Source organism: Micromys minutus, assembly GCF_963924665.1.
Source record: "Micromys minutus genome assembly, chromosome: 1".
In the NCBI taxonomy this organism is placed as follows: Eukaryota; Metazoa; Chordata; class Mammalia; order Rodentia; family Muridae; genus Micromys; species Micromys minutus.
The window spans coordinates 89,958,880-89,985,013 of record NC_137969.1 but is presented as its reverse complement, the minus strand read 5'-3'; the positions used below and the strand labels follow the sequence as shown (position 1 = coordinate 89,985,013).

Genomic DNA, 26,134 nt, shown 5'->3' with positions numbered 1-26,134 from the left:
AGCTCCTTCAGTTCTTTCTCTAATTCCTCCATTAGGGTCCCCGTGCTCAGTGCAATGATTGGCTTTGAGCATCCATCTCTGTATTTGTCAGGCTCTGGCAGAGCCTCTTAGGAGACAGCTATATTAGGCTCCTGTCAGTATGCACTTCTTGGCGTCAGCAATAGTGTCTGGGTTTGGTGGATGTATATGGAATGGATCCCCACATGGGGCAGTCTCTGGATGGCCTTTCCTTCAGTCTCTGCTCCACACCTTGTCTCCATATTTCTCCCTTGAGTGTTTTGTTTTCCCTTCTAAGAAGAACTGAAGCATCCATGCTTTCATTTTCCTTCTTCTTGAGCTTCATGTGGCCTGTGAATTATATCTTGGGTATTCCAAGCTTTTGGGCTCATATCCATTTATCAGCGGGTACATACCATGTGTGTTCTTTTGTGATTGGGTTACCTCACTCAAGATGTTATTTTCTAGTTCCATCCATTTGCCTAAAAATTTCATGAACTCATTGTTCTTAATAGCTGAGTAATACCCCGTTGTGTAAATGTACTACACTTTTTTTGTATCCATACTTCTGTTGAAGGACATTTGGGTTCTTTCCAGCTTCTGGCTACTATAAATAAGGCTGCTATGAACATGGTAAAACATGTGTCCTTTTTAGATGTTGGAGCATCTTTTGGGTATATGCCCAGGAGTGGAATAGCTGGGTCCTCAGGTAGTAATATGTCCAATTTTCTGAGGAACTTCCAGACTGATTTCCAGAGTGGTTGTACCAGCTTGCAATCCTACCAAGAATGGGGAAATGTTCTTTCTCCACATCCTCACCAGAATCTGCTGTCACCTGAGTTTTTGATCTTAGCTATTCTGACTGGTGTGAGGTAGAATCTCAGGGTTGTTTTGGTTTGTATTTTCCTGATGACTAGAGATGTTGAACATATCTTTAAGTGCTTCTCAACCATTCAATATTCCTCAGTTGAGAATTCTTTGTTTAGCTTTGTACCCCATTTTTAACAGGAGTATTTGGTTCTCTGGAGATTAACTTCTTGTGTTCTTTGTATGTATTGGATATTAGCCCTCTATCAGATGTAGGATTGGTAAAGATCTTTTCCCAATGTCTTGGTTGCTGTTTTGTTCTACTAACAGTGTTCTTTGCTTTGCAATTTTATGAGCGTTTAAAATGTTTTACAAAAGCTTTGCAAATTTTATTTGTCAATTGTTGATCTTAGAGCATAAGCTATTGGTGTTCTGTTAGGAAATTTTCTCCTGTGCTCATGTGTTTGAGGTTCTTCCCCACTTTCTCTTCTATTAGGTTCAGTGTATCTGGTTTTATGTGGAGGCCTTTGATCCACATAGATTTAAACTTTGTATAAGGAGATGAAAATGGATTGATTTGCAGTTTTCTACCTGCTGACCTCCAGTTGAACCAGTACCATTTGTTAAGTGTTAAAATGCTGTTTTTTTTTAACACTGAATGTTTTTAACTCCTTTGTCGAAGATCAAGTGACCATAGGCATATGTGTTCATTTCTAGAACTTCAATTCTATTCCATTGATCTACCTGCCTGTCTCTGTACCAATACCATGCAGTTTTTATCATGATTGTTCTGTAATACAGTTTAAGGTCAGAGATGGTGAATCTCCAGAAGTTCTTTTATTGTTGGGAATAGTTTTCCCTATTCTGTTTTTGTTGTTGTTGTTATTCTAAATGAATTTGAAAATTGTTCTTTCTAACTCTACAAAGAATTGAGTTGGAATTTTGATGGGGATTGCATTGAATCTGTATATTGCTTTTGGCAAGATGGCAATTTTTACTATATTCTGCTAATCTATGAACATAGGAGATCTTTCCATTTTCTGAGATCTTCTTTGATTTCTTTCTTTATAGACTTAAAGTTCTTGTCATATACAGATCTTTCACTTGCTTGGTTAGAGCCACACCAAGGTATTTTATATTCTTTGTGACTATTGTGAATTCTTTGGTTTTTTTTTTTTTTTTTCAGCCTGTTTATCCTTTGAGTAGAGGCAGGCTGATGATTTGTTTGAGTTAATTTTATATCCAGCCACTTTACTGAAGTTGTTATCAGGTTTAGGAGTCCTATGGTAGAATTTTTGGGGTCACTTAAGTATACTATCATATCATCGTAAATAGTGATATTTTGACTTCTTCATTTCCAATTTGTTTCTCTTTTACTTCCTTTTGTTGTCTAATTGCCCTGGCTAGTACTACCAGTACTATATTGAATAGGCAGGTAAAAAGTGGGCAGCCTTGTCTAGTCCCTGATTTTAATGGGATTGCTTCAAGTTTATGTTCATTTAGTTTGATGTTGGCTACTGGTTTGCCGTATATTGCTTTTACTATGTTTAGGAATGGGCCTTGAATTTATGATCTTTCCAAGACTTATATTATAAAAGGGGGTTGAATTTTGTCAAATTCTTTCTCGGCATCTAATGAAATGATCATGTGGCTTTTTCTTTGAGTTTGTTTATATAGTGGATTACGTTAATGGATTTCTGTACATTGAACCATCTCTGCATCCTTCAGATGAAGCCTACTTGATCATGTTGGATGTTCATTTTGATATGTTCTTAGATTCAGCTTGTGAGAATTTTATTGAGTATTTTTGCATCAATATTCATAAGTGAAATTGATCTGAAGTTCTTTTTCTTTGTTGCATCTTTGTGTGGTTTAGATACGAACGTAATTATGGCTTCATAGAATGAATTGGGTAGTGTTTCTTCTGTTTCTATTTTGTGGAATAGTTTGTGGAGAGTATTGGTATTAGGTATTAGGTATTCTTTGAAGATCTGATAAAATTCTGCATTAACCCATCTGGTCATGGGCTGTTTTTTGGTTGGGAGACTTTTGATAAGTGCTTCTATTTCTTTAGGGGTTATGGGACTGTTTAGATGTTTAGTTAAATCTGATCCTGATTTAACTTTGGTACCTGGTATCTGTCTAGAAAATTGTCCATTTTGTACAGATTTTCTAGTTTTGTTGAATATAGGGTTTTGTAGTAGGATCTGATTATTTTGGGGGGTTCCTTGGTTTCTGTTATGTCTCCCTTTTCATTTCTCATTTTGTTAATTTGGATATTGTCTCTGTATCCTCTAGTTAGTCTGGATAAGGGATTTATCTATCTTGTTGATTTTCTTAATCAAACAGCTCCTGGTTTTGTTGATTCTTTGTATAGTTCGTTGCATTTCTACTTGATTGATTTCAGCTCTGAGTTTGATTATTTCCCGCTGTCTACTCCTCTTGGGTATATTTGCTTCTAGAACTTTAGGTGTGCTATCAAGCTGTTAGTGTATGCTCCCTCCAGTTTCTTTTTGGAGGCACTCAGAGCTACGAGTTTTCCTCTTGGCACTCCTTTCACTGTGTCCAATTTCATCAAATTTAAAAAAGTCTCTAATTTCTTTTTTCTTCCTTGATCAAGTTATCACTGAGTAGAGCATTGTTCAGCTTCCAGGTGTACATGGGTTTTCTGTTGTTTTTGTTGTTATTGGAGACCAGCCTTAGTCTGTGGTGATCTGATAGTATACATGGGACTGTTTCCATCTTCTTGTATCTTTTGAGGCCTTTTTGTGACCAATTATATGGTCAGTTTTGGAGAAGGTACTATGAGCTGCTGAGAAAAAGGCATATTCTTTTGTCTTAGGATGAAATGTTTTATTAAATCTATCTGGTTCATAACTTCTATTAGTTTTACCATGTCTCTGTCTTGTTTCTGTTTCCATTATTTGTCCATTGATGAGAGTGAAATGTTGAAGTTTCCCAGTATTATTGTGTCAGGTACAATGTGTGCTTTGAGCTTTAGTAAAGTTTTTTTTGTGAATGTGGATACCCTTGCATTAGGAATATCAATGTTCAGAATTGAGTTAATCTTGGTAGATTTTTTCCTTTGATAAATATTAAGTGTCCTTCCTTGTCTTTTTTTGATAACTCTTGGTTGAAAGTTGATTTTACTTATTAGAATGGCTACTCAAACTTGTTTGTTGGGACTGTTTGGTTGGAATTTTTTTCCAGCCTTTTAATCTGAGATAGTGTCTGTTTTTGTCACTAAGGTGTGTTTCCTGTATGCATCAAAATGGTGGGTCCTGTTTATGTATTCCATCTGTTAGTTTATGTCTTTTTATTGGGGAATTGAGTTTATTGATGTTAAGAGATATTAAGAAATAGTGATTGTTGTTTCCTGTTATTTTTCTTGTTAGAGATAGAATTATGTTTGTGTGGCTATCTTTTTTTGGGTTTGTTGCAAGAAGATTACTTTTTAGTTTCCCTTCTTGTGTTGAAGTTTTCCACCTATTATTCTTTGTAGGGCTGGATTGTGGAAAGATATTGTGTAAATTTGTTTTTGTCATGGAATATCTTGGTTTCTTTATCTATGGTAATTGAGAGTTTTGCTGGATATAGTAGTTTAGGCTGGCATTTTTGTTCTCTTAGGGTCTGCGTGACATCTGTCCAGGACGTTTAGGCTTTCGTAGACTCTGTTGAGAAGTCTGGTGTAATTCTGATAGGTCTGCCTTTATATGTTATTTGACCTTTCCCCCTTACTGCTTTTAATATTCTTTCTTTCTTTTTTGTACGTTTGGTGTTTTGATTATTATGTCATGAGAGGAATTTCTTTTCTGGTCCAGCCTATTTGGAGCTCTGTAGGCATTTTGTATGTTCATGGGCATTTCTTTCTTTAGGTTAGACAAGTTTTCTTCTATAATTTTGTGAAAGATATTTACTGGCACTTTAAGTTGGGAATCTTCACTCTCTTTTATACATATTATCCTTAGGTTCAATCTTCTCATTGTGTTCTGGATTTCCTGGATGTTTTGGGTTAGGAGCTTTTTGCATTTTGCATTTTCTTTGACTGTGTTTCAATGTTTTCTATGGTATCTTCTGCACCTGAGATTCTTTCTTTTATCTCTTGTATACTGTTGGTGATGCTTTTTAAACAAATGAATTTCTAGGAAAGTAATCAGGAGTCATAGAATGTGTTTCTTTTAAAGACAGCCACACACTATGGTGTATGCCTCTTCTCCTATGTGCTCGATCCTAAGTATGGAATTCTAGGATACAATATCATCAGAAGCTAAAGTTACTGTGCTATACAAAGAACTCTGGAATTTCCTCTTGCCCAGTCTGCTCTCTATTTATTCCTCTCCAGCCTCTGGCCACTGTTCCATCCCCTGGTGGACATTATGTGGACTGTGTATCCTACCTGTGTGAACAGCCGTGCACCAAACACAGAGAGTATCAGCCTTCGGGTTTTGTTTCTTTTCTATACCTGATAGTGGTGTGGCTTTGTGGTATGATAATTTTGGTTAGGTTTGAAGCAACTCCATTGTATTTTCCATAATGGCTGTACTAATTTATGTCCTATCAGTAATAGATAAATGTCTGGTCCTCTTCTCTTTCATTATTTATTACCTGGATGTGAGGTTATTTGACACCCAGCACGAGCCAAGACAGAGTTTAAATTTGTAATACCCCTGCTTCAGTTCCCTGGGAGCTGGAATTCCAGGTGGGTACCACTGTGCCTGGTTTTTGACTTCTCTGATGGTGGCTATTCCAGTTGCAGAGAGGTGACATCTCACCATGGCTTTGATTTACCTTTCCCTAAGGATTAGTGATCTTGAGCAGGGATCTGCTGCTGTCTGTGTTCCTGGACATTTTCTTAGGTTTACCACTAGCTGTTCTGTACTACTGTGACTGTGAACAGCAACAGTATGTTACCATGACCTTTTATACTTATCAAACATTGCAATTGATTACTCTACCTCTAAATAACACTTCTGATACTTAAATGTAGATTTTTTTGTTAAGCTTCCTGAACCTTTTTTTGACGAGATTCCTTGATTTTCGGTGTGCTGATTGTCTTGTGTTTACTATGCTGGTTTATATAGTTTTTATATAGTATTTCCTATATTGGTTTTTATATAATTTATACTTAGGGGTTTCTAACTCTCATTCTGCATTGTTTTTGCTTATTGATGTTTTAGGACTTTTAATATGATACTCAATGTAGAAGCCACACTAAGTGCTCTCTGTTCAATCCCTGTTATCAGAGGCAGCTCACCAAGCATTAGCAGGACAGATTTTCTTCCTATTTAACTGCATCACTGATGGTCCTGTCCCTATTCACTCCTCTGCTTCTTCCAACCTCTGCTAACCACTCTCAGGTTCTGTGGGTTCACACCTTAGATTCTTTATATGAACAGTTGTGGAAGGTGAGTTTCCCAGATGTATGAAGACCAGCATCCTTGCAGTCTGCACCAATGAAGGAAACACACACACACACACACACACACTCACTCACATCAGAGGTTTATTTATTTATTTATTTTAGGAGTATGAGTGTTTTACTTGCATGCATGTCTCTGCAGGTGTGTACCTGGTGCCCACAGAGGTCAGAGGTTTTGCTGGAACTAGAGTTACAATTGTGAGCCATCATGTGGCTGCTGGGAACTGAACCCAAGTCCTCTGCAAGAGCAACCAGTGATCTTAACTACTGAGCTATCTCTACAGCCCCACCAGGACATTCTTGAAATAACAAAACTATAGAAACAAGGAACAGATCCTGTGGGAGTTAGGAAAGAGAGAATGAACGTCTGGGGGGAAAATGGAAGGATCCTAGAAAGGAAACAGAAACCTAAGGAAGCAAATGGAGATGCAAGGTGCTGGTTCCAGGGACTGGGGACCGTCTGTTCCACAGATGATGTTTCCAAACACACAAATCCCACCTCTACTTTACTGCACACAGGAACTATGTAAGCAGTGTGTAGTATACCCAAGCATAGAAACCAAAACTGTGAAACTTACAGGTGCTATAGGAATACTGTGATTGTGAAAGACTTCTTAGAACACAAAACACTTGAAACATGAAAATGGGAAAAACCTGTTTACATCATAAAGATCATTAAGACAATGACTTTTTTAGTTATATTTTAGAATGCAGTATTTGAATCCAGAGCACGCTAAAATTTATACAACTCAATAATGGAGAACCAGCTCAGCATTTCAAATAGGAAAGGAGATGGATATATGAGTAGTCATTGACACATAGAGAGATGTTAGGTTTAATTAGGCATCAAGGGATTGTCCTTGACATCAGTGGGGTCCTCACTACAAGGCTAACATTCAAACCGTTCCTCTCTGCTGCTGGTGTGGTGTAAAGTTAAATTGCCAATCAACCTGGCTGATTTTTTTGAAGTTAGGCACCTACTTTTAAGGAGCCCTGGAGTCTCTTCTGTTTACTGATAAGCTGTCTCCGGAAGCATCACTCTGTTGCTCATTCACAACAACTGGGAACGTGGTAGAAACAAATACGTTTGCGTCTTTCCACAGGTGGAATAGTTAATATATTAACTAAGGAAGGATACGTTTCATAGGTATGGTGTTCTCTATAGCAAGTCTCTGCTATGTGTCCCTGCTTTCCTTGGTAATCTGGCAGAGAAGAAAATGGGGTCTTTTATTCCAATCTTATTTCCTGATATTAACTCTCTGATCAGCCTACCCTTTAAGTGTGTATATGTGTGTGTTTATGTGTGTGTGTTTGGGATAGAGAGATATCACATACATATCTCTCTACATTTTTATATGTAGATTATAAAATGGGCATAAAGGCTAAGACACCAAGGTAGAGTTTGAGAGAAGTTAGCTGGTAGAAATATATTGGTGAGATAAGGACAGAGACCTGCTGCAGGAAAGAAGCTGGAAAAGCTGCAGCAGCCATTTAGAAAGCAGAGCTGTAGATTTGCATCTAGCAAGAGAGGTCAAAGCACAAAAATAGGGCTGGGCAGATGAATGGAGCCCCAGATGGACAGACAGGAGAATGGCAGTTGCTGGCAGCTAGACTGTGGTAGCAGGAGGGACCAAGCCCAGCTGAAGCCCCTGACACAGCCAAAAGGTCCTTGATACAACCTGCCTGTTGTTCCTTGATACAAGCATGACACGTTCTGATGACACAGTTGGGGAGATCATCGCCCTTGCTGTGACAATGCCACATCTCTACACGGCACAGCTGAGGAAGTTATGCTCTTTCCTTGGTTGGGAGTGTCTGATAAGTCCTGTGGCCAGGTCACCCTGATAATGATGTCAAATTATGTGTCAGATTGGGTGACATCTTGTCCACATCCTATGCTGCTTGGGTACTGACAGATAGAAGGTGCTGACAGACAAACAGAAGGTCCAGACAAATAGACAGATGTGCTGACAGAAAGAAGGTCCTGACAGATAGACAGAAGGTCCAGACAGATAGACAGATTGCTAGCAGACAGACAGAGGGTGCTGACAGACAGAAGGTCCAGACAGATAGACAGGAGGTCCTGACAGACAGACAGAAGGTGCTGTTCACATTCTTATGTCCACCCAGGTACAATATGAAGTCAAAAGCCACTTGTAAATTGGACGGTTGTAGGGCAAGGCACATTGCTTTATACGATACGGAGGAGCAGAGAGCACAGCACCGCCTGATCTCAACAACAGCTCCATCGAGGGGAAGAATCAAACCCGTTAATATCCACACAATGGAGATCAGCGCAATAACATAGCCATGAGTCTGACATGGACATGACAGCTGATCATCATATTTACTGTATACTGCTTTTTTTCCATAAAGACTTACTGTTTTTCTTTTTCATGTGAATGAGGGTTTTCCTGAACATGTCTGTGTACTACACGTGTGTCTGGTGCCATGAAGTCCAGAAGAGGGTGTCAGATGCCCTGAAACTGGAGTTTCAGATGTTTGTGAGCCACTATGTTGGTACTAGGAATGTAACCAGGGGTTCTCTGAAAGTGAATTTGACACTTTTAACAACTGAGCTGTCTCCCCAGCTCCTATATTGTAGTGTGTGTTTGGTTGCTTTTGTTTTTGTTTCTTTGTTTTTAGGCAAACCCAAATATATCTGGTGCATGGCTTAATTTACAGGAAATTTTAGGGAAGACATGACTAATGCAGCGGCATAGGCAGATACGTGGTCCAGGCAGGGAGGCACAGGGGAAGTTTGGGCAATTGTCTTAGACGTGGTTGTTCATTCTCAGACTTCTCAGACTGAAAATTTCAAATGGGAGGTTAGGAGGAGACAGACCAGCCTGGCTGTGTACACATAGTTCTCACCCCATCTGGACACAGGATTCTCTGAAGTCTTACCTGGTAAAATACATTAATTAGCAAGGAAAAGCAAGGCTCAGATGCAGCGGAAATTTGTGTCATTGGAGCAATTTGCAACTGATGGGATTATGTTGCAGTAAATATTAAAACATAATAAATGGTTTTAACTCTTTACTGGCCCTGAGGTCTCACTCAGCCCTGACCCTGATATGGAGCCGCAAACATCTGGTCCAAGCCGCCACCCGGATCTCACTCCATTCACACAACTCCCTTCCTTGGCGGTTTATTACCACCCGTTCTCTGCCTCAGTCTTGGGATGTTTCTCTACCCCCAAATCCCACAAACACAATTCTACAGCCTGATAGTTTTTCATACTCTCAATCCACAAACCCTCTACACTACAAGATTACATTGAATAGACAAAGATACAAACTGCCCTTCTATATGAGATATTAGACCTATGAAATCCTTAATGTTCATAGCTATTTAATGCCAATTAATATTACCTGGGTCCAGCTGGTCCTTGGGAAGCTTCTTCTCCTCTGACCTTTTAGACCTCCCTTCTCTCCACCTCCCTCACCCCACCCAGCCACTGGCTTTCCTTTATTTTACTAATTAAAATGGAAAGATTCAGTTGGAGTCATATAACTAGGCAGCCCTTCTTGGGGAAGTGGAATTAACATTAAAATACAAACAGCTTCAGGACAATCTACAGGATTAGGCTGCCTTGTAGTTACTTCCTGTCTTGTTCTTGCCTCCCAAAATAGCCAGGTCCTTGACCCTGAAGCAGGGTGACCTCGGGACTGTGAACTTGGAGTCTGAATGAATTGCTAATAGATTTGGATTTGACTTCTTTATTGTTTGTTTTCTTATTTTTAAATGAATGTATTATTTATTGACAGTAAATGTCTGATTTGTATAAATATTTTATACACCTGTACACCCAAGGTCACTTTCTCTAGTGAAAGTGGTTGCAAATGGAAGATTTAAAAGGCCTGTTCTGAGTGAATGCTATCCAGTGTGTGCTGTGCTGTGGAGAGATGGAGAAATTTTGTCTAAACATTTCTACACTTCTGTGTACATTTTGTAACTGGCCATGCATGCACATACACATACACACATGCACATATGCACTCATACCCACACATGTACACATGCTCACATATACACACATACATACAGGCGCACACACGCAGGTACATACAGGCACACATATTCACACACATGCATGCACACATATATATACATATACATGTACACACATGCACACACACACATACACACACACATACCTATCACCATTAACTGAAATTGGGACTTTATGAGGATGACCAAGGATGAAGAGAGACAATAGAACTCTATAGTTAAATTAAAAGAGTCTAGAACCAGGGTATGGCAGAGGTGGACACAGAATGGCTATGAGTTCAAAGCCAACCTGAGTTACACAAGATTGTCACTTCAAAAGTCAAGGGCTAAGGATGCATCTCATCAGTGAAGTGCTTACCTAGCATGTTCCAAAGGCCCTAGGTTCAATCCTCAGTCCCTCAAGTATGTAAACAGGCACCCAGGAGGAGCTATGTAGCTGTTTATAAAACTGATGATGTGGGAACGGCCTTCGAAAGGTAGAGTTTTCATACTAATATGATCTGAAACTGACATTGTAAGATGTCAGCTCTCTGAGTTTGGCTTTTCCTGAAAAAATGGGATGGCACCGAGTCTTCCCCATAGAAGGCCTTGTTCTGGGCCTCACTGTGAGAACGCTGCACTGGGAGATGGGCATTTTCTCACCCGCAATGACAACAAAGCAGATTATGTTTCAGAGATGACCTGATTCTCTCCCATTCAATGTGTTCTGTGCCCATCATACCTCTGATACCATTTCCTGTCCCTGAATCTCACAGCCTTGTGACCACAATCGAAGGAACGTTATGGTGTTGAGTGTGAAGTCAGGATAGGTCACAGTTTCTGCCTGTAGTCCCCTGTAGTCCCCCTGAGTGACCGTATGTGGGTGTTGAGCACCCAGATTTGACTGAGGATCTAGCTGATGTCACAGTCAACTGCTAGTCACATAAAGAAAGTAAACAAACTTATGGGTGGTTGTGATAGAATCGCAGCTCAGGTCCGGACAGACCACACCTCCGGACAGACTACACCAGTCCAATGCAGTTCCATATGAGAGAGGTCACATGTGGGGGAAGGGGACAAAAGGGATGGCAGAGACAAAGGGGGAAAGAGAAAAGAAGGGGTGAAGGTAGAGGGTCTACCTTATATTTAGGCTGAGATATAACTTTTGCAGGTAGAGGTGGGAAGTGGTCTCTGGGAATGTATGGTGATTGCCATGGCAACAGATGCACAGTCCCTGTCACCTATGGTGACATCACCGTCATCACTGGATTCAAAGGCAATCTGACTGTGAAGCCAGTTCCTGATGTCAACAGGGGTGACTTCAGTCAAGCCACCCCATGTTTGAGCCTTCCAAGCTGAGGTTCCAGAGACCAAGCCGCCAAGACAGGCTGTGTTTTTGCAGCAGAATCCATGATCCTAATATAACAGCTCTTTCTCTAAGCAGCTGTGGTTGGGGTGATTTGTTCAGCATCAGTTATGACTAGGTCTTGGCCTCTTTGGAGTGATGCACAAGTCTTCCACCTGCCCCAGTGCTAAGTAAGAGGATCTGGGTACCAAAGCTGCAGCCCAGACCCCTAACGTTGCCATCTGCCCCACTGATCACCAGAAGTTCTGTGACTGACAACACCACAGGTTCTGTCCCTGCCTCTTCTCTTGTCTCTTCCCCATTTCCATTTTGCTGGTTCAAGAGGAGGCTGTCAGTCACAGTGAGGTAAGGGCTTGGACTCTCCTAGTGGACCCTAAGCTCATGGCCATTGAAGCATCCACTTCTAAACCTTACCTGGTGCCCACGTCTTCACTGGCCAGCCTGTTTCACCATGCCAAGTGGGCAGAGCTTGGCTCATTGGTGGGGACAGCTGCTCTGCTGTGTAGCTGAGAGCAGTAGGCTCCAGCGAAGCTCTTCTGTGCCATGGGCATGTTCAAGCAGGTCTCCTTAGGTACTTGGGGGCATTCAGGCAGGCGTTCTGTGCATTTCTTGTAAATCAGCTTTGCTTCCTAACAATGAACTTCCCAGCTCGCTGGCACGGCCTGTTCATTCTTTGCTGTTCCAGTCACTGACTGCCCTGGGGCCTCTGGCAAGCTGCTTCTCTCGTTGCCCAGTCCCAAGGAGGGTGTTTTATATGCAGATCCCAAGCTTTTGTGAATCCTACCATCTGTGGGTTTTTTTTTCCAAGTCAGGAGAGAGGCCAGGACATCTGCAGAGTTCAAGGGCATTGCCAGTGGAGCTCCTGATTGTTGCAAACAGGGGCTGGGTGCTTTCAGTGTAAAGACTTACCCTTACAGAAGGTATGCTGTGAGGCTCCTGCTCAGCATAGTGGGGATGTGAATGAGAAAGATGAGAGTGACCAGGAGCGCCTTTGCCATGAAACACTTAGGCAGGGGTGTGGATAAGCCCCGAGAGTTCCCAGAAGTTGTGTGTCTATGGGCAGATCCAACAGCAGCCTCAACCACATGTAGGCTCTCAAAAGTAGATGTTTCCCTAGCTGTTTCTGTCTGGACTAGTCACTGCGGAGTCCTGTTCACCTTGGGGAAGAGAGACAGTACTCAGTCTGCCTGTAGAACATTCCCATTGGGGATTTGAGGTCCAGTGTCTTGGATGCTAGTGGAACATGGCAGATGGCGCCGTGTGGGGTGTTCTAGCGCTCTGTGCTTCTCTCTCGGTGGCCAGTGTGTGAGCATACACTGGCAGGAAGTACTTAGGTACATTCCAAGCTTGGGCCTCCTTCTAAACTTGGCCTTTTGTCACTTGTGTATGTGTGTGAGTGGGTAGGCAGAGGGATTGGATTTTAGTTTTGTTTTGTTTTTTCCCTATACTTTTTTCCCATCTCTTTTAAGCCTCAAAGGCCCTGAGAGGTCGGTGTTATCTCTGGTTAACAGGAAGGAAACTGAGACTCACAGCCAGGACTGGCAGAGCTGCGGTTCACGTGTCCCCTTCTCTCTCCAAGTCCCTGTTCTTTCTATCACAGCTCTCAAAGGTTGTCTTAGGAAAATGGACATTTCAGTGGCCCAATCTGTCACCCTGTCCCATCCAGTCCCATCTGTCCTATAGTCTTTACCCTAAATGCTCAGTTTCTGCTGCAAGAGCCATGATACAGTAGGAATATTGAATCCCTGGGGAAGAAAAGGCAAGAAGCCAATCAGGGGTACAGCAGTGGACTGAGTCTTTTCCAGCATAAGTAGATGGCTCTAACTGTGCCTAGGATATCTAAGCTGCCTTTGGCTGTGCATGTCTTTTTAATACCCAGGAAATCCCACTCATCTTGATGAGTCAGCCCATTGTTTGTTGGGATTTCCGCTTGCCACCTGTAGAATGCTTGTGGCTGCAGAGGTCCGTCCTTGCTTTCTTGATACTCAGCATGTTTGCCTGAGGAATATTTAAGTGGCAGACTCTTACTGTGGTTGATGGCTCTGAGAAATTACTTTCTGGAAGTGTTCTGTCAATCATGTGGGTCCACCAAGGATGGGGGTGGGGAGGGCTTCTTTAGAATCTCTCCTCTGCTTTTTTGTGGGACAGGAAATGGCTAAGTTCTCAGAGGTTGCTTGGAACTCAAAATGTCCTAGTTAGGAGGACTTATTGCCGTGATGAAAATCTGTGACCAAAAACAAGCTGGGGAGAAAAGGGTTTATTTGGCTTATACTTCCATACATAATCTATCACTGAAGGAAGTGGGAGTGGGAAACTGGAGTGAGGAGCTGATGCAGAGGCCATGGAGGTGTGCTATCTACTAGATTGCTCCCCATGGCTTACTTAGCCTGCTTTCTTATAGAACCCACAACCACAGCCCAGGGATGGCACCACCCATGATGGGCTGGCCCTCCCACATCAATAACTAATAAAGAAAATGCCCTACGGGTTTGTCTACAAGCCTGATCTTATGGAAGAATTTTCTCAACTGAGGTACCCTCCTCTCAGATGACTTTGGCTGGTACCAAGTTGACATAAAACCATCTAGGACACAAGCTAAATTTTGCTCTGCTGGGCAGACAACTCCTTTATATCCAGCCTATAAAATCAGGGCATGTGCTGGGCAGAGCACAACTTATGGGTTCTTCTCTTAACCTGCCATTGCTCCAGCCTTTCCTCCTACCACCTTCTCTTGCTCCCTGAGTCCTCAGCTGCAAACACCTAAACTGTTTTCCAATGCCTGCCATACCCTTTCTTCCTCTGGGCCTTGGTCATGCCAGGGTCATACACTCAACTCAGATCTCTTTCCTCCACTGTGATACAGGAATTCTAGAGATATCTTCCCAATTTGGTTCTGGAACACTGTTCCCAATGCTCCAAGACTCACATATTTAGGGGTTGGCCATCTTTTCCCTCACTGAACTGAAGACTTTGGGTCTTCAGAACGATTCCTGCATATAGTGAGCAGCCATTCAATAACTACTTCTAGATTTTGAGTAGGTAGTGCTGACAGAATTGCAGACTGAGGAGATACCATGACTTCTCACATTCCATGTAGTGAGAAGCAGAACCCCAGGCTCTGGTCTGGTCTCAGCTCTGCCAGCTTTGCGGGGAACTTGTGAATCCAGGGCCTGGCTCCCAAGCCCAGTGCTCACTACACAGTGTTTCTGTCTTTGATTTTGAGAATCTATATCTTGGGTTGATAGAAATAGAGTCTTTCACTGTTACTACCCATGTCTTAGGTTAAGAATAGAGAATGTTCAGTAAGGTACTTGGGTACATCTAGATAGACCAAGAACACCATGAAGGAGAAGATTACATCCCATCCTCTGTGATTTAGAGGCTGTCCAAAGGCTTACCATGATGTGAGCAGTAGGAGACTGAGATGGCCCCTTTTCTGGGTCTCAGAGCAGACAGTGTGTGTTTTCTGGAGACATGTGGCAAGAGACTGAGCTGAACAGTGCTTAGTGAGCAACACTGGCCTGTCATGTGCCAGAAGCACCTGGCTTTGGAAGTGCAGCTGGCTCTTAAATGGCACCGGTGCATGAAAGAGAAGATGCTGAGCATGGGTGTTAGAGGCCAATCAATTCTGAAGAGGTGGCAGAAGCTTCTGGAACAAATTTCAGGCAGGGGATTTTCATTTCCCAAGAGGCTGGCAGGCAAGGCTAATCTGATGGGGGTATCTCTTATAGAGCGTACTCTTTACAAATCATGTTATCATGGTGCTTTCTGTCTCCTGGCTGGCTGTGGTGCTGCTGTGGTAGGCTTAAGCCTGTGCCCCAAAGCTGCTGAGAAGACCTGGCTCTGCCAAGGCTGAACTGGAAGAGTTGTGGGCAGAGTGATAGACCCTCCATCTCCGGAGACCCTGTGGATTTAAAGGCTTTGGTTTACTTTCATCCACGTATTTATTGTGTGTGTGTGTGTGGTGGGGGGTTGTACACACATGTGAGTGCTCATATACAGACACAGAATTCAGAGGAAAATTTGGGGGTGGGGGTGTCGGTTCTCTTCCTTTCCTATGTGTTTCTCAGGACTGAACTAGGGTTGTCAGTCTGAGGGCAATCACCGTAACTCACTGAGCCATGTCCCCAGCCCCCAGAGGCTGAGATAAAGGTGGACTTGCTTATGGCTCCATGGGTACCATGTTGCTCAGTTGGCTTTACTTCTGTGGATGTTGCCTTCTTTCCTGGATGCCATTTTTCCTGAGACACATCCTTACACCCCCATTTTCTTCCTCTTACCCCTAAAGTTCCCAGGGGAGACATGTCTCAGATGGCATGATGCTCCTCCAGAATTCTCTATGCTGTGGCCAGCCAGGTGCTCTCTGAAGATGATTATGAATCATAGATATGAACACAGGGGGCTGGGGACCTTCTTATTACAAGATTTGCACCCTGGGCTCCCAGGGAACAGTTCAGAGAAAGTGCCCTTCCCGTTCATGTGCACAAAGGACCTATCTTTGTTTGACACACTGAACTTTTGTCTAGGACATGGCTAGATCAGAAGGCTCATGGTTTGAAACCATACCTCCACAAACACTCAAATCCTCCTGGAATCTGTAGTGATCCGAGTGACTTCTCAAGGAAATAGTAATAATTGCCATCATTGTTAATGCTGGTTTCTGGCAGAATCTTTCCCTATAGCCCAAGTTGGTACATGAAATTTACTATGTAGCTCAGACTGTGGACTCACAGGAATCTCCCTGCCTCTGCCTCCCAAGTGCTGGGATAATAGGCATGAGCTATCATGCTCAACTTCATGAAAGTATTTTTTATTATCCAAATGGACTTGTCCAGCTTTTATTGGGTGTGTGTTGTGTGGTTTAAATTTTTATCTGTCTTGTGGTCACACAGTAGAATGTTTATAGGATTCCATATATGTGAGTATATTTTAATCTACACACAAAACACACAGTGCACACACATAAGCATTATCAAAAGCCAGGTTCCCAATGCCCATATGTTTGGACAGTTTCTGTTCTTTTATATGAAAGAATCCCCCACTGTGTGTATCATGTTGCTTTCATTTCTCTTCTTAGAATGATTCTGCCCTGCCTTACAATATATTAGCATGTATCTCTCTCTCCTAGCTACATACTTATTCAAACGTCAAGACAAGACACTTAGCTCTGTATCTTTGTAACCTTAATAAAACCCGGGAATGTATTATACATACTCAATTAAGGAATCCATGGATCTACCTGAGAGGATTAAAGTAGAAAAATTGATAAGTTTTCATGTTATCATGGAGTTAGGATGTTATACTTGGACCTCATAAAGACCTAGTGATCTTTTCACATGGGAAAGACAGTAAGATATACAGTTGTTTGCTGTCATTCATGAGGTGGGACACAGCACATCGTACTGATGGCTCAGGGCAAATTTCCATTCTTGGCAAAACATCTTTAGCTGTAGGGACTATGACAGGGGCCAAGAATGCCAGTGTTCTAAGGGACACTGTATAGATGGGATGCGCACGGTGCTGATGACCTTGTATGGGTGGCTATGCATGTGTTCTGTTATATCTTGATATAACTCACCTCAATTATAATATTAGTTTTTGAACTGAACTGATTGAGGCGGGGGCAGAGAAGGCAGCCAGCCCATTACAGAATTGTGAACATCAGCAGATATGTGTGGCTCTTGTCCCACATCCTCTGAGTCAAATCTTCTTCTAGGTTGTAAAATGTTAGGGATGGTATGCCAAGCCAACAGTTAGGAAGGCCACCATCTGTTGCAGCGCTTGGGTAGAGACTGTTAAGGTTCACACTAAAACCCTGTAACTCACAGTGGCTTTCCTGCCTTGCAAATTCTCATTTGTCATAACTCATTGCCATAATTTAACATCTTTACCAAATAATACTATATATTAACATCTAATTCTCTTGAGGTTCATTTACCAGAACAGACCCTTGTTTCTCTTAAAAGGGCACTTGCCTCCCAAGGTCTGACTTACCTTGTCTTTCATTCTTGTAGGGAATGGCTTCATTCTATCTAGTTTGGCTCATGGTAATTTTTAAGGGAATGTAAATAAACAACAAAACCCTAGAAAACAACGCCAAAGACGTCCAAGGAATTAGTAAAAGCGAGCTCATGAGTCCTAAGAGTTATGGCAGGGAAGTTTTACTATAATCTCTTGTTAGGTGATAGTGATGCTAATGTAGTTTGGCCCCTAACCTGTCATGTGACACACAAAGGCTAACATGGCTTCTAGGCAGTCACCGAACTGTTTTGCAGCTGTAACCTGAGCAACCTTAGCTTTTGAGTTGGATGACCATGATCACATGAATACTGTTCATTTTGCTTTTAAACCTCGTATTGGTTTCATGTAAGGATGGGGGAGGGATGGATGTGTCTTTTGGCTTCTTGTGAGCAATGAGGAAAGACCTTTCCTATCTTGGTGATGTGGTTCCCCTTCTGTGTCAGCTAGGGTGACTTTTGCCGTGGTGAAACACCATGACATAAAGCAACTTGAGAAGGAAAGGGTTTATTTTACTCACAGTTCCATATAACAGTTCATTTTTTAAAAGCAGTGACAACAGGAACTCACACAGGGCAGGGACCTGGAGGCAGGAGCTGATAGAGTCCATGGAGTGGTACCGCCTACTGGCTTGCTCCTCATGGTTTGCTCAGCCTGCTTTCTCAGAGCCACCAGCCCCAAGATGGCCACACTCACAATGGCCTGGACCCCCTCCTGTTGATCACTAATAAATTCTCTTGAGCCAATCTTACAATTGTCTTATAGCTTGTCTTATGAACAACTTCCTCAATTAAGGTTCCCTCCTATTTGATGATTCTGGCTTGTGTCAAGTTGACATAAAACTTCAATGACTGGAAAGGCTATAATCTGAATTTGTGGGGCAATTGGACATTTGTTTGTTAACTGGCAATATTTATACATTCCAATTAGTATCATTCTGCTTTGATTATATTCATTAAACTCCGGTCCCAGGGAAGCAGGAATCTACTTGCTTTTCTGCCCGGCATCCCTCCAGTGAGCATCTGGGGGGTTTCTTGTGGCATCCTGAGCAGGCTCTATGCATGTCTTCCCCTCGGTGACTGGCCTAACTCTGGAATGCAAGGCCTTCACTAGTGCTGTGGTGCAGCTGAATCAAAGGCTTTAGGGACACCCACAAATGATGACCCACGACTTCTACTCTTCTCCAAGTTCAACCACATACATGCCCTGCAAGGGTCCCTATCCCTTCCCTTTCTGCAGCCTTTGTAGAATGAATAAAACAGCAGTCAGCACAGTGGGAGGCAAGAGGGTGCCATGTTGATGCCAGACTTATGCAAGGCGGGGTTAGAAATCTTACACAGTCACCTCACATGACAAGAGTGGTTTTCCCTACCCCTGCAGTTTTTATAATGAGTGCTGTATGTATGTATGTATGCACGTACGTAGGTACATATGTACGTACTGTGGGGTACCACAGCAGCACACAGAGACCAGAGGACATCCACAAGAGTCAGTTCTCTCCTGCTTTATGGATCCCTGTGATAAAACTCTAGCTGGCAAGCAAGTGCTTTACCTGCTGAGCCATTTCCTAGGCCCAGTGGGTGTACTGTTTTGTTTTGAATTTAAACAAAAAGGCAGCTGTCACAGAAGGAACAGCTAGCTGGGCTGGAGATCCTTGAGGACAGCAAATGACATGGGAGGGGATTAATACATGCTGCTGAGATAGTCTCTGTGGACTCATCACTAACTTAACATTTTTCTGGAATAAAAAAATAAAAGATCTGGTTGGTGAGATGGTGACAAGGCTGCTTCTTCCCTGTTAAAGAGCCAGATGCTGTTCACCAGGACCAGGCACTGTGCATAGGGGTCAGGCGCTGTTCACCAGGGCCAGGTGCTGTTCACCAGGGCCAGGCATTGTTCACCAGGGCCAGGCAGCTGGCTGTCACATAACACAGATATTTGTGAGGGAGAGGGGAGAGGTGAGTCGCAAACTAAGTCTAGAGTGAAAATGTGATTTAAGTAGCTGGTAGCCTGAACTCTCTCAGTCAGTGTGAGTGGCAATGCCCTGTGCTTTGTGAACTAGCAGACAGTATGTGTGTGTGGTCCCGAGACTCTAATGAACACCATCTATTCTTTGCTTCTCTCTCTTTCTTCTCCCCTCCCCTCCCTCTCCTTCTCCCCTTCCCTTCCTCCTCCCCCCCTTCTCTCTCTTATACTCTCTTTTCTCTCTTGTTTTCTATCTGTTTCTCTGTCTGTCCCACTCTCTCTTTCTGTTCCTTCCTAGTGAGTGTGTGTGTGTGTGTGTGTGTGTGTGTGTGTGTGTGTGTACATATGGGTGGGAATGTGTGTGTGTTGTTGTGTGCAGGTTTGTGTATATACATTTGTGTGTATGCATGTGGTTGTGAAGGCTAGAGGCCAGCCTCAAATGTCATTCTTTGACAGCTACCCACCTTTAAATAGACTCATGTTTGCCTAGATAACGTCATACATGTATGTAATACATTATGGTCATATGCCCCCTCCCCCACAACCTGATTCTACCTCCCAACTTTACCACCATCCCCTCCACCAAGCCCTCACACTGCCTTCCTGTGTCGTACCCTTCTCGAAGGCTCCACGTGGAGCCCAGGGGACCTCAGCCAACGTTAGCTGAACTTGGCTTCCTCCAGACCTGATTTCCTCTCTTCCTCATCATCACATTACATCCTTGCACTGTTGGATAGCTGGATATCTGGTGTAATTTTAAAATAATCTTGTTCATTTGTGAGGCTGAATACCCTGCCATCTGTGTTCCATCTGCCAATCTCGAAAGGCTTCTGCGTGCCTCTGACCTAAGAATTTGAGTTGTTGTTTTGTTTGTTTGCTTAAGGTAGAGTGCTGTGGAGTAGCATGATCTCCCAAGTATCCTTTGGTGTCTTCAGATAGGGTTAGTCTCTGTGAGCTCTAGGTGAGCTGCTGAGAAGGGCAGTGGTGGATGGAATGAAGCCCTTTGCCAGTATGCTCGGTTCGTGGAATGGTGCACCCTGGCTCTGTGCCCATGGCCAGAGCTTGCTGAGAGGGGGTTGGAGGATCCATGGGTATTTATTTGAGCAAAAGTTGAAGACGAAGCTCACAGTATTAAGGCCCATTTCAAACCCTGCTCTTAGAAGTTTTGGGGTTTCCCACCCTGTACCCAGCGTGAGTTTCTTTATTCCTTCCTGAGTGTTTGTGGGGTTTGGCGACAACACATTTTCCCTGATGTGCCTTCAAATACTGACATCCCAGTGGGATTAATAATTCACTGCGGCTTCTTGAAGTTGGCGGTCAACGGTCCTGAGGCAGAGAAACAGACGTTCTTGTGTGTCCAAGAGGAAGCTTGTCATCAGGCGGTTCTCCTGCTTAGAATCCCAGGGTGTAGCACCGAGCCTCACGCTGGCAATGGTGACCCCACCACACGCTTTTCTTGCCTCTCTCACCGCTCAGCTCCTAAAAGCATCAGCAATAAGTAATTAAGAGAAACACATTAAGTGCAGTTCTGTGTTCTTTAGAACATCTGCGCGTCATGCAGCCATGGACCAGAAAAGTGAACACCTCATGATTAATGACAGCGTTTCCCAGCCAGAGTCATATCCTCAAGTTCACCCTTTATTGTAAGAGGGTCAAATGAATTCCCAGTCTCTGGTCATTCCTTTACCCCAAGTAAGATTCTCAAAGCTTGGGGCTGGAAGGCGTCATCTCAGACCTTCTGAGTCACTGGATCTACAGGGCCTTCTAGTCTGACCTCTTATGTATTAAAGTGGTTCTTCTTTGAAGACAAAGGGTATAAATGATAAACCTAGCATGTAACTGGGGGTATTTGGGAGGTAGAGAACACCTAAGTGGGTGATTCTCTTGTGCCCTGCATTGGTGTTTAACCAGGAGCAGCCTCTTGTTGGCCACTTACTGTCACCTCTTGGCCCATCTATGTAATAATGCTGTTGAAGCAACAGGGACAGACTTGAAGATAAGAATTCTTCTGCCCAACCATCTTTCTTTCTTTCTTTTTTTTTTTTTTTACCCACACTCCCAGGGCAGCTGACCTGGTATTTATGTGTGGAAAGACAGCAGTGTTGCACACAGAACAAACCCACAGCAGCCTGAGAAGCGTGCTTAGCTACGGTGTGAACACTGCAGTATTTGTCCTGGTGGCTCTGGAGAGCTTGCTGCTGTCGCTTTTACTTTATTTTATTTTTTAAGGACAGGGAGGCAGAGTGACTTGGGAGATCTGAGAGCGTGTGTCTAATCTAGTTTTCCACTATAAAGAGAGAGAGAGTGTGCACACAGCCGGCTCCTAGCCTTTCTATAATACCTGGATCACAGACCCAGCTAGCCTTTCACCACCACCGGGGAAGGTTCTAAACTCACTTTTGCAGAACACTTGGAGGAAGTCCTCTCCCAGAGGTCCTTCCCAGGCCAGATGTGAGGTGTCCACGTTGTTTTTCCCCAGGGACCTGGGTCAGAGTCTCCACTCTCGGAGAGGCGCTACACACTAGACACCCCTTCCTTGCTCAGATGCTCACGTGTAGGAAGCAGCACCCTTAACTCTTTCAGGATTCTCAAAGCATTTCTTTCTCTTGCTGTAGGATGCATTTTCTCTCCCTGCCTTTCCATTTAACCTCTTCAAAGACAAGAAACAGGAGGCAGGAGGATGGCTGCTGGTTTGGGGTTTGTTTGGTTTTTGGATCTAGGGTGACCCTTTGAGAACAACAGAGAACATCAGAGCCATTATCTGAGGAGTATGTCACCATGGCTGAGTAGAAAATGGTCTCACAACCAAAAGACACATGACCTTTGATCTAGTCTTTAATCTATGGTTTTATAAGGAAACAAACATGCGTTTGGTTATTCCTGGAAAGTCAGTCAACATAAAGACAACCTATACTTTCAGCTCTGTTGGCTACTCCAGGCTCTGGGCTATTCCTTTGTTCCAGAAAGGACTCCCTTAGACAGGTAGGTGTACAATTCTGTATTCAGTCCAAGGAAGGCAGAATTCAGCAGACAGTGCTAAGGCAATTCCTTCCACCATAAATATACTCTTTAAAAACAATACTTCTAAATGAAATCAAGTGGGCCATCATGTTAAAATTGTGGTCAAATTTGATATAAACCCATTCTTCCCTGTAACTCTCAGGCATCTCTGTAATCTTGGAAAAGGCTATTTTACTCATAAGAAAAGTAGACATTGGTTTGGCAAACTTAAAAAGCATCTATGCAAATCCCCATCATCAGCAACTGCAGTGACAGTGCCTGGCGTCCACTGACTACTGAGCAACAGACTTCTCTGGGCCCTCCCTCCTCATTCCACCCCTCAGCTCCTCTGTCAGATCACTACAGTGTCCTGGTTTCACATGTGGAAACCGAGGCAGCAGGCAGCCAAGTGACTCCTCCTAACTCACAAAGCCACTAACTAGTCTGACCTCCTTGTCTTTCTGTTTAATTCTCATACCTGCCTCCCCAATGCAGCCCCACCCTTTTTAGGGCAGTTACTATATTTTCTGTTTTGTTTTTTAATCTGTGTACTTGTGCAGAAATTTCTGTGCACACTTCAAGTTCATGGTGGGGCAGGATTAATTGAATGTAGCTGTAGTCTAGTGTCCTTCGGGGTATTTGGAGATAAAGAGAGAAGTATTTTGCTCCCTAGTTTGCTCAAACGTGTCTGCCTTCCAGAACCGTGTCAGAGCACATGGATCCTGCTAAAGTACACTGGCTGCTTCAGAGGCCCTCTGGTAGCTTCCCGGCAGGCTTGTTTGTTTTCATTATGCCAATTTTATGCCATAGCTCAAAAAACAAATTAAAGAAATAAATCTCACGGAAAATGATTACAGGTAGGAACAGCACTGGCTGGTTCTCTTGTTTATGTCTACAATTAAGAACCTACCCTTTGCTCTGCCAATGGGACCTTCGCTTTGTTTCAGAAATGTGGCCATTGAGCTCAGGAGTTTGTAGAATTTCCTTATCATGTGAAATACCTCCTCACTCTCCACATTAAGGCTAAAGTACAGTTGGGGTACAGTTACCATCTTTTCCCTCCCATCCCTCCTGTGGGGCTATGAATTCCACTGATTATAGAATTCCCATATTAATCGCTTGATGCAGTTTTCTGGTCTGTTATCACATGTTGCTTTGATTGGTCTGACTGTTATGACAAGTACCATTGCACAGAGCCTGCCCATAACCCAAATGTGTTTGCACAGGGTCTGACTATTAGCCCAGATAGGTTTGCACAGGGTTAGACTATTAGCCCAGGTTTGTACAGGGTCTGACTGTTATGTATCTTTGCATTAGATCTAACCGTTAGCCCAGGTAGTTTTGCATAAGGTCTAATTGTTACCCATCACACGTAGGTTTTTATAGGTACTCAGTGGTCTTGTTTTTATGGTCTAAATGTCTTTATTATTCTTTGGTTCTGTGGTCTTCTGAGAGCAGATCTGGCACTTTTCCCACTGCTTTCCTTTGCCCAAGGTGCCTGCTACCTTCAGAAGACTATTTTCCATTGGGCCTGATGGCGTATTAGCAGAGGAGACAACCCAGGACAGAGGGCACCTTGCAGCTAGCTAACACTGATCAGAATGGCTGGGGGTAGGGAAGGAGACATGTGTGCCAGCCACAGCAACCCCTCTGCTAGGTTACTGGGGTAGTGCTCCCCTTTCTTCTAAGGGTCATGTCTACGATGTCCAAGGTTGCTTGTGCATCTATTGGCAGATGCCCTGAAGGTCCTAAAGCAGAGGTTCTCGTCCTTCAGATACAAGAGTTCCTTAAAAATACAGGTGGGGACACAAGAGAGACGGTTCGGCCGGTAAAGAGCCAGAAGCACAAGCACGCAGACCTACATTCACACGTGCAAATGTTCATAGAGACAGATGCCCATACCTTGTCCCCCACCCCCTGACAGCTTTGAAAAGACAGGTGTTCAACATGCATTGCTTTCCTTGAATTTATGCGGTTCATGGCTCCAGTTAGAGTTGAATCCCACGTCATGGAGTTTGGGCGCACGCATGCCTGTGATGGTCTTTGTGTTTTCATCAAATGTGTTAAAATGAACACTTAGTCTTATAGAATAAGAGGCTGAACTCAGAACAAAGACTTTCCAAGAGAACTAAGAGACTCTGGGGGCTCAGGGAGACCTCAGCTTGGGTGTGCTTATGTGTACACAGGTAGTCATTGAGAGACCTCAGCTTGGGTGTGCTTATGTGTGCACAGGTAGTCATTGAGAGACCTCAGCTTGGGTGTGCTTATGTGTGCACAGGTGATTGAGAGACCTCAGCTTGGGTGTGCTTATGTGTGCACAGGTAGTCATTAGTTCTTACTGAAAGCACAGAAGAGGGTTTTGTACACATGGAATTTAATAATGGATTATTCAGAAAGGTTATGGGAGGTATTGTGTGTGGACAGTTTGTGGGGCTGCACGTTCAAGGCCACCAGCATAGTTCCCCTTTTGTCTTTAGCAAGCTTCATGGCTCCTGCCTAGAAACTTGAAATTGTAGGGGTGAAGGAGGTGCTCTTAGTTGGCCACACCAAGTGAATTTCTTAGACAGCATGAGTTGTAATGGGGGGAAAAAAGCCACAAACTTGGTGACTTTTGAACAACAGAAATGTCGTTTTTACAGTTGTGGAGATTGGGAAATCTAAGGTCAGGGTGTCCATAGATTGATTTTCCCGTGAAGGCTCATTTTCTGGTTCACAGGCAGCCATCTTTTCTCTCCTTTATGGGAGGAGTGCAGGGGAACTCTGGTTTGTTGTTTGTTTCTGTGAGAACCAGGACCTATGGGAGGCATTTCTCACCTTAACCCCACAGGTGTTAACCCCACTTACAATGGCAGTGTCCTCAGAGCTGCATCACTTCCCCAAGCCTGGCTCCCTGTAGCATCTCTTAGAGGAATAGTGTTTTCATGCCAGTGCACTTTAGGTGTGTGCTTTTAATCTGCAGGGGGGCTGTGATGTGCTTTCTGCCTAAAGCTCAGCCTGTGCCCGATGGGGACAGCTTGATTGTGACGTTAGTAATTCCCAGCTCTGATGCTGCTAATTATTCACTACACTAAAAAAAAAAAAAAAAAAAAAAAAAAAAAAAAAAACATTTAAAATAGCTGCATCCTAGAGCTTCCCAGAGGTTGTTTACAGTTTGTTAGTGATTTGGACTGAGAGAGACAAAGCTGCCATGTTTAGGACTATGCTGGCTCTCTGAAGACCCCCAGGCAATAAGGTAAAGTGACATCCAGATCCAGACGTGATTTCAGCCTCTCAATCAGTTTGGTGGCAGCACACATCCCCCTCTTATGGGATGGCAGCAATCCCCTGAATCAGTTACATGAAGGAGAGTTATTGTAATGCTGGTGTTTGGTTTATTGTGTAATCTGTCCAATATTTTACCACATACAGTATCAGAAACTTCCTCTCAAGTGGCTTCTAGGGCTGAATTAAAAAAAAAAAAAAGGTCCTGCCTTATAAAGCATAAAGAATTTAGCTTTATCTGACTTTTATTAATGTCACCTGTGATTTCTGAAAGGCTATGTTTGCTTAGAAATTTTATCCTGTAGAGA

General features: G+C 43.2%; 1 protein-coding gene across 2 annotated transcripts in view; it reads left to right on the top strand.

Moving 5' to 3' along the window:
* The window catches only part of KCNH1 (potassium voltage-gated channel subfamily H member 1), a gene marked incomplete at both ends in the record, with an annotated part of 282,586 nt that overhangs the window by 152,663 nt on the left and 103,789 nt on the right, over positions 1–26,134 (top strand). The window lies entirely within an intron of this gene.